This window comes from Podarcis gaigeae (genome assembly GCF_964106915.1).
Source record: "Podarcis gaigeae genome assembly, chromosome: 5".
Classification (NCBI taxonomy): Eukaryota; Metazoa; Chordata; class Lepidosauria; order Squamata; family Lacertidae; genus Podarcis; species Podarcis gaigeae.
The window spans coordinates 11,143,541-11,151,223 of NC_139681.1; the positions used below are offsets into that span (position 1 = coordinate 11,143,541).

The 7,683-nt window shown below is 43.4% G+C and overlaps 1 long non-coding RNA gene across 1 annotated transcript; it reads right to left on the reverse strand.

The window, feature by feature from the left end:
* Positions 1-1,010: 1,010 nt before the first annotated feature.
* LOC310844532 lies at positions 1,011-1,947 on the reverse strand. The gene is made up of 2 exons (XR_014564168.1): positions 1,780-1,947; positions 1,011-1,308 (listed from the first exon to the last, which is right to left on the reverse strand). It is a non-coding gene; the product is annotated as an uncharacterized lncRNA (long non-coding RNA).
* Between the last annotated feature and the right edge of the window lie 5,736 nt (positions 1,948-7,683).

The following is a 7,683-nucleotide window of genomic DNA, read 5'->3' on the forward strand; positions in this document are numbered from 1 at the left end:
TTCGAACCACCGACCTTCTGATCAGCAAGCCCTAGGCTCTGTGGTTTAACCCACAGCACCACCCGTGTCCCTCCAAGTCAGAATTGTTGTTGTTTAGTCGTCTAGTCGTTTCCGACTCTTCGTGACCCCATGGACCAGAGCATGCCAGGCACTCCCGTCTTCCACTGCCTCCCGCAGTTTGGTCAAACTCAGGCTGGTAGCTTTGAGAACACTGTCCAACCACCTCATCCTCTTTCATCCCCTTCTCCTTCTGCCCTCCATCTTTCCCAACATCAGGGTCTTTTCCAGGGAGTCTTCTCTTCTCATGAGGTGGCCAAAGTATTGGAGCCTCAGCTTCACGATCTTCCAGTGAGCACTCAGTGCTGATTTCCTTCAGAATGGATAAGTTTGGTCTTCTTGCAGTCCGCAGGACTCTCAAGAGTCTTCTCTAGCACCAGAATTCAAAAGCATCAATTCTTTGGCGATCAGTTTTCTTTATGGTCCAGCTCTCACTTCCATACATCATACAAGTCAGAATAGAGTGGTACTATTACTTCTCTTGACCTGGACACTATGTTTCCGTTGACGCAGCCTAGAATAGCATTAGCTTTTTTCTTTTGCTGCTGCTGCATCACACCATAGACTCATGTCCAGCTTGTGATCCACTAAGACCCCTAGATACTTATCACATGTAAGTCAAGCTTGTGTGTGTTTGTTTCTCTCTTCCCTCCACATACTTTTTCCTTTTGTGTCATGTCTTTTTTTTTACAATGGAAACCTGATGGCCATGATTGTTTGCTTTCAGCAATATGCAAGCTGTCCTGGGAGCATTTCCTGCCAAAGGGTAGGATGAAAATGCTTTGAATAAACATAATAAAATGATGCCTGGAACATCACACAACCGTCTGTGTGTGTGGAAGAGCTATCATACACCAAATGCCATGGGTGTATTCAACACAGAGCGAACTGTCAGTGGATTCACTTCATCGGTTCATCTCAAGTGATGAGGGAAAGGAGGCAAATGGTGTCTCATTGTACAGGAACAGGAACTTAACAGAAATATTTCCATCTTGTGTTCTGCCATATCAGGATGCCTTCATCATTTTATTTCAGAGCTGCGGCAGTCAGAAACCGGGCATCAATGCTACTTGTTAGCCTGGCAAAAATGTTTAGAGATAATTGTGCTGCTTCAGGTTCTCTGGAATATTTGACATGAAGAACATCTAACACTTCAAGGGCTTTGTTAATCTATTTGAACAGACAGAAATATATACAGTTGAGCAGGTGATTCTCAGAACCATTTTAGAAGCAGAACGGAATTCCTCAGCGCTAGAACAATGGAAATGAAAGGTCTATGAATTATTACGAACTCACTCCATCTTGTCTAGCCATGCAAGAGTGCTCTGAACTGTAAAGGCTTTTTTTCTTGTGTTTAAGTTACCATGGAAGATGAAATAGTCACAGAGATGGACTGGCCAATAGAAAGCATTACTGCTAGCGGTGCAGCCCATCAGTAAGCCTTTTTTTTTTCCCACAAAAAAATTCTGATTTATATCCTATCCTTGCCCCCACAATCCCACACCTGGAGCTATTTTTAGGGTTTTCTTTCCAGGCCAAAGTCCCCTTTTCTCCCAAATTGTTGGATGTCGAACCCACACTGAGCAGATATGGTTGGATTTCTGTTTATACGAGGGGGCATATAAATACGATCCCACAAATCTTGCTTGCAACCCACTCTGTCAGAAACGTCTTTTTAAAAGCTTATTTCTCTCTGTGAAATAAGAATTTGAGAGCTGGAACCTTAGAGATGCTGGTCATTCCGAAAGCGCAGTATCTTCATCTTCAGTATAAATTCAGTCATCTGATTTATACCGCTGGGTTAACAGCAAGGTGAGATGATAACCTCAAGCGGCAGGCTCTACAGGGGCAGCATATCCCAATGTAGATCTTCATCACTCTCTTGTTCCTTTTTTTTTTTTTTTGAATAATTTCTATTAAAAATTTCAGCATAATAATTTATCAGAGACATATCATCCTCACCCCCCCCATTTCACCCTCCCCTAGAAAAAACCCACCTTCCCACCCCCGCCCAGACTTCCCTCAGGTCCTCTCTCTGGGTTTTCAGCACATTTTATTATCTGCATATTATAAAATTGTAAAGATCCTTAAATTATCTGCCAATATGTTACCAATAATAAATTTGTGTTTGTTTATTCAAAACCTGCCAAGGAGCCCAGTTCATTTTGTTGTTTCTTCAAATACTTTGTAAAAGGTTCCCATTCTTCTTTAAAGCCACAGTTGTCAGTTGTCGCCAGTTCCACTGGGACTCCGTTCCACTGTCCATATAGTATTCCTCTTTTCTACTAACGATAAACAACATTATCAAAATGGCGGCAGTTGAAGATCTTCCTTAATCAAGGGTTCCACATGTGTGTTTCTGAAGTGAATCTCAATAAGCGACAGGACCGAAAGCAAACTTTTAGCTGGATCCATCATGTATAAATAATACACCCATTTCATGACAGTTGATCAGTCAAAACGAGTACAACCTAAAGACAATTTCTGAGAGTTACACTTATTAATATAATTCTGCTACCTTTTCCATCTCCAACAGGGCATAAAATGATAGAATGGACCAGGCCTTTCTCTGGCAGGGGCTTCATAGTGGTAAGGGGACATGATAGGGGGAGTGGCTGCTGTTCCTTCTTAGTTCATTTGAACCTGAGATGCAGGTGTAAGTAACAAGGACCATTTTTGTGTGTTTTTTTGAGGGGATGTGCTTAGCCCCCACCTTACCTAGCTATCAGTTTCAGGGAATGTTTATATAATTTAGCAGAGTTTAAACCATCCGCTGTTTGAGTTTATGCAGCGACAAACGGGTTGCTAACTCGTTTGAGTCTTATCAATAATTATACCTTCCTGGTTGATAATCCCTTTCTGTCCCTCTTAAAGAAAAGACACAAGAATCTTAATCATATTAACATAAACTACTTTCCTATCAGATTCATTCAGGTTTACAGAGTTGTTCCTAAAGGCGGGCTTAGGTTACGTAACAGATAAACTATATACTGTGGTACCTTGGGTTAAGAACTTAATTTGTTCTGGAGGTCTGTTCTTAACCTGAAACTGTTCTTAGCCTGAGGTACCACTTTAGCTAATGGGGCCTCCCGCTGCTGCCGTTGCGCTGCCGCGATATGATTTCTGTTCTCATCCTGAAGCAAAGTTCTTAACCCGAGGTACTATTTCTGGGTTAGTGGAGTCTGTAACCGGAAGCGTCTGTAACCTGAAGTGTCTGTAAGCCGAGGTACCAATGTACTTTACCATCAGATTCATTCAGGTTTACAGAGTTGTTCCTGAAGGTAGGCTTAGGTTGCATAACAGATAAACAATATACAGTGGTACCTCAGGTTACATACGCTTCAGGTTACAGACTCTGCTAACCCAGAAATAGTGCTTTGGGTTAAGAACTTTGCTTCAGGATGAGAACAGAAATCGTGCGCCAGTGGCGCGGCGGCAGCGGAAGGCCCCATTAGCTAAAGTGGTGCTTCAGGTTAAGAACAGTTTCAGGTTAAGAATGAACCTCCGGAATGAATTAAGTACTTAACCCGAGGTACCACTGTACTAGATAGTAGTGAGTCATGAGAAGACTGCATCTGAGCAGTTACCAGTTAACACTCCTTGCAGCAACCGACCAAACGACCAACTGACAAAACTGCCTGCCACATAGAGGCAGTTACTCCTCTCACAATGTTGGACTTGACTGACAGCTTTATATCCCACATTTGGGTGGACTGCGATAAAACATTCAGAGTCTTATAATATTAACTACACTTGCATGGTTTGGCCATAATTAATTTGCATTAAGAGAAATGTCTCTTGGTGGTGGACCATATACTGAGATATTTCACCTCACTCTCATCCTCTGCTTTTCTGCCATTGTGGTTGGCTTTGATGATTCTCCTAGTTTCTTGATTCCATGTCAGAATTCTGATTATTGCCTTTTTTAAAAAACAGGTGTGGGCTTCGGAATGTTTATATTGGGCCACATCTTTTGAGAAGGCCAAGTGTTCCAGCCCTCTAAGTGCTGCAGTCACCGTGGGATGACATGGAACCATTTCCTACCTCCCCTGTGTTGATGAGGTTCAACTTCTACTTCTTCTTTGGCGATCACTCGGAGCCGAGTAAGATTGTCTTCCATAAACACGGTTTTAACAGTGAGTCCGTAAGTGACTATGGAGGCCAATTCAAGATCCACATGTCCTTCCACAGTGGGGACATAGGTGGCAGTTGATCACGGTGTGGATTTGCCAAGCGTGCCTTCCTCTTAGCACGTTTCTCCCTTGCATCCTGAGTTTGAGTGTCTTCAAAGCCCATGGTAAACGCTGTTCTCCAACTGGAGCGCACACAGGCCAGTGTTTCCCAGTTGTCAGTGTTTATACTACATTTGTTAAGATTTGCATTGAGACAGTCTTTAAACCTCTTTTGTTGACCACCAACATTACGCTTTCCATTTTTAAGTTCGGAATAGAGTACTTGCTTTGGAAGACGATCATCAGGCATCCACACAACATGACCAGTCCAACGAAGTTGATGTTGAAGAATCATTGCTTCAAGACTGGTGATATTTGCTTCTTCCAGTACACTGATATTAGTTCGCCTGTCTTCCCAAGTGATGTGTACAATTTTTCAGAGACAACATTGATGGAATCATTCAAGGAGTTGGAGACGGCGTTTATAAGTGGTCCATGTTTCACAAGAATATAGTAAGGTTGGCAGTGTTAGGATATTTCCGTTCCACCTTAAAAGGGAGCAGGATGTTTGTGTCACAGCCTGCGTATTTCCTGTTCACAGGATGTTTCTGTTGTGTCTTTGCTTTCATTTCTCTCTCTGTGCCTGAGACATTGAAGCAGGCAGTCATGTTTTCTTTGTTCTGACCAACGCTGAATAAAGTTGTAAATAGTGCTCTCCTGCGTGCATCTTTCGCTGTGCGAACTCTGCTGATAGAGCGTGCACGAACTCCGGAATGTGGCAAGCTATTTCCGAGGCTTCGTGTTGCTAATTGAATGATACTGCGTGTCTACGGGAGATCGATGGACGTCCGGAGGTGACGTGGAGGCAGTGACTGCCTTTGTCTCCCTGGCAGTATCCCAACAGGCAGTACAATAGCTTTGTAAACAGTGGGGACATAGGTGGGAGTTGATCACGGTGAGGGTTTGCCAAGTGTGCCTCCCTCTTAACATGTTTCTCCCTTCCGTCCTGTGTTCAAGCGTCTTCAAAGCCCATGACACCTTTGATGAGGTTCAACAGACAGCCTCAAGCCCTTATGATTCTTCTTGAAGATGAGGGGGGTACTAATTTGTCTAAAATATATGGCAAGCCTCTCTCTTAACAAGTAGATGCAGGCCATCTTGTTTGATTTCCAGTTTGCCTGGATTAAGTGTTAGGTCTGATGGGGACATTATTGGAATCCCATGAGATTGATGTGCCCTGTAGAAAGGTCATGTGCTGGTCCCAGGGGGAAGGTTACCGTTGACGTAGTCGAAGTCCGGTCCTGGGTCACTAGCCTGGAAACAGTTCACAAGGAGCGGGGCGAGGTCCGAAGCAGGAAGCCGGGCGGGGACAGGAACACTGGGGGGTCAGATCTGGGTCCGGGCAGGAGCAGGTACTCAACGACGTTGCTCCCACAACCTGGGACCGGGCTGACTGGCCTTTATCTTCAATGAGGCCAGGGGCGGTCCCGGCCCCCAGGAGACCCGCCTCTCCTGGCCTGAAGGTGAGCACTCCTCCTGGGAGAAACCAGTTCCCTCCGCCTCTCTGCCCTGAGCCTCTGCAGTTCAAGAGAGGCTGGGGAGTTACTGGACCCAGGGGGAGGGCCGGGAGAGGCGCACCTATAGGCACTGTGTCCTTAATCACCTCTGGAGCTAGAGTGGAATCACCTGGTGCCTGCTCCTGAGGATCTGGCACAGGTGCAGGCGCTTCAGATCCAAGGCCCTGCCCCAGTTCAGCCGGCCCTGGAGGCGGGGACTCCTGTGCAGGCTGGGATTCCTCCGGTTCAGCCTCTGAATCGGATTCCCAGGCCATCACAGGTAATGAGAGACTTGTGGTAGGTTGTGGTGTGTTTGAGGGTAGTCAGTGTCTCAGTAGGGTTTCAGATGCCTCACCTGTTTTAGGAGGACAGAGTATACTTCCCTATACCATTGTCTAACAGCTGTTCAAGTTATGTGATCTGGGATCATTGGCACCCAATAGCCAAACATTGGCGAAGCCCACTGCTCCTGCCTCAGGAACCAAGTTTGGTGATAGCTCGAGGGGTGCCCAAATCCATTGAAAACAGTTGGCCAGACTGACAAACTTCTTTCCATAGTATACAGATTCCTTAATACCCTTTTATAGTACACATTCCATTTTCACCCTGCTTGGCTGGAGTATGTGTATTGTAACTTGTTTGGGGTTAAAAAGTATTTTAGAAACTTCTTCACATTGGTTTTGGTCTGTGAATTTTTGAATCATCTAGAGAATATGAGCTCTTTGATGAAAAGTACTATTTTGTGTTATGAACCAGAAAGTAATGGCCTATCTGACTACAGAAAGTGGTCTAAAGCATCTATCTTTAATCTTCTTGTGTAAGTGTTCTAGACACAGTAATTTCCAATAACAATAATGGAATAAATACCTCATTAACCCCTTTAAAGCTCCCGATACCATGACAATATCTAAATGAACTGACAGAGAAATGGGCATTGTTCAAATCAGAAAGTTAACACTGAGTTGTAGCATCAGTGAGGTCAGTAATATATTTTTATTCCAGACATTCAGATGGGTGATGTGCTCTTGCTAAATAAAATGAGAAATGCAAAGCAAACAAGCCTCATGGGTACATAAATAATTTCACCTCTGAAATCAGCTTGAAACATAATACAAAACAGCACTTTCTAATTTTTTTTGGGGGGGGGAATGCTTGTTTAGTCATAGTTTAACTCACCTGAAACATCATATTTATGCATTTCTGATAGATAATAACCCTATCGATATTGCACCATTCTAGCCATAAATTAATAGCCTGACATTCTAATACCCACTGCAGCAGCGAATGTCATGGATATTTATTGAATGGGAAATAAAAGTGCAATATCTAGTTTGAGCAGAATATTCCCATAACAATAAAAAGTATAGATTTGGCTTTAGGGAACAATTCCCTTGGCTTCAATGTCTCAGAAAGAAAGCAGGTCAGAAATATGAAGACTGTAATTATTAAATAGGGTTATATGGGTAAAACTGTGTAGATCAAAATCAAAGTGCGGGGGGCGGGGAGGGGAGATAATACTGCGAAGTATATTAGAAAGTGTGCTTTGGAAGCCCATTTACATTTCCAACATAGTAATAGTATGTGCAGTAAATCCAGTTCAGGAAAATAAAATGCAGGAAAAGCAATGTATCCTGTAGCTTCATGTCTAAAAGGACCTTGTAAAATCATATCTACACTGATCATTTATGCAGGCTATTTACCTGATGTATCCTAAAGTCTCTGAATGGATGCAAATTACTTAATTATTTGCGTGTTCAGACCCAGAAACCTCCCCCCTAAATAAATTCACACTTGACTCAAATTTTGGTTTTGGTTTTTGGCAGAATTTAGGACACAACTTTATTGATTACAGAAAGTGAGTGGTTGCATAGGCTCAGGTTTGACTAGCTCCCTGCCAT